This window comes from Phytophthora parasitica, assembly GCF_000247585.1.
Source record: "Phytophthora parasitica INRA-310 unplaced genomic scaffold supercont2.574, whole genome shotgun sequence".
In the NCBI taxonomy this organism is placed as follows: Eukaryota; Oomycota; class Peronosporomycetes; order Peronosporales; family Peronosporaceae; genus Phytophthora; species Phytophthora nicotianae.
In genome coordinates, this window is record NW_008649560.1 from 1 (window position 1) to 1,127 (window position 1,127).

Consider the following 1,127-nt stretch of genomic DNA (forward strand, 5'->3'; position numbering starts at 1 on the left):
ATTTAAATTCCCTTTTGTTAAAAAGTATTTTAAATAAAATTTTATTTTTATAACTTGAATTTAATTAATTTCAGATTTTATAAAATTTTTTTGATTTATAATATTTTATTAAATAAAAACAGGAAAAATGGGACTTGAACCCATAACAATAATTTTGGAGACTATGATTTTACCAATTAAACTATTTTCCTTAGATTTTGAAAATTAATTTAAGAATGTTTTAAAGATCTCTTCCAGACACAGGTTCCCCTACGACTACCTTGTTACGACTTCATCAAAGTTACTAATTACTTTTTAGGAATTTTAATTCATTTAATATAAATTATAAATTATTATAATTAAAAAATTAGATAATAATATTAAATAATTAAAAATTATTTTAAAAATAATCAACTTCCCTGATGTGACGGGCGGTGTGTACAAAGTCCAGTAACATATTCACCGCAGCATGCTGTTCTGCGATTACTAGCGATTCCAACTTCATAAGGGCGAGTTTCAGCCCTTAATCCGAACTAAGATAATTTTTAAAGATTTGCTCCAATTTTTATCATTATTGCCTCTCATTGTGATTATCATTGTAGCACGTGTGTAGCCCAACTCATAAGGGCCATGAAGACTTGACGTCATCCCCACCTTCCATTAACCTATCATTAATTTTTTTGTTAGAGTACTTTTATTTTATTAAATAAATTAGCAACTAACAATAGGGGTTGCGCTCGTTAAAGGATTTAACCAAACATTTCACAACACGAGCTGACGACAGCCATGCAACGCCTGTTTTTTATATAATATTTTATATAAAAATTAGCAAGAGTTGGTAAGGTTCTGCGCGTATTATCGAATTAAACCACATGCTCCACCGCTTGTGTAGACTCCCGTCAATTCCTTTGAATTTCAATCTTGCGATTATACTTTTCAGGCGGAGTGCTTAACGCGTTAGCTGTTATATCTAAAAATTCTAAATATTAGCACTCATCGTTTACAGCATGGACTACCGGGGTATCTAATCCCGTTCGCTACCCAAGCTTTCGTTTCTCAGTGTCAGTATATACCCAGATAATTGCCTTCGCCATAGATCTTCCTTCTATTATCAACGTATTTTATCACTCCAATAGAAATTCCATTAT

At 31.1% G+C, this 1,127-nt stretch overlaps 1 non-coding gene across 1 annotated transcript; it reads right to left on the reverse strand.

Annotated features, from left to right (window-relative positions):
• Nucleotides 1-119: 119 nt before the first annotated feature.
• PPTG_20612 lies at nucleotides 120-191 on the reverse strand. The gene has a single exon. It is a non-coding gene; the product is annotated as a tRNA-Trp (tRNA).
• Nucleotides 192-1,127: the final 936 nt, after the last annotated feature.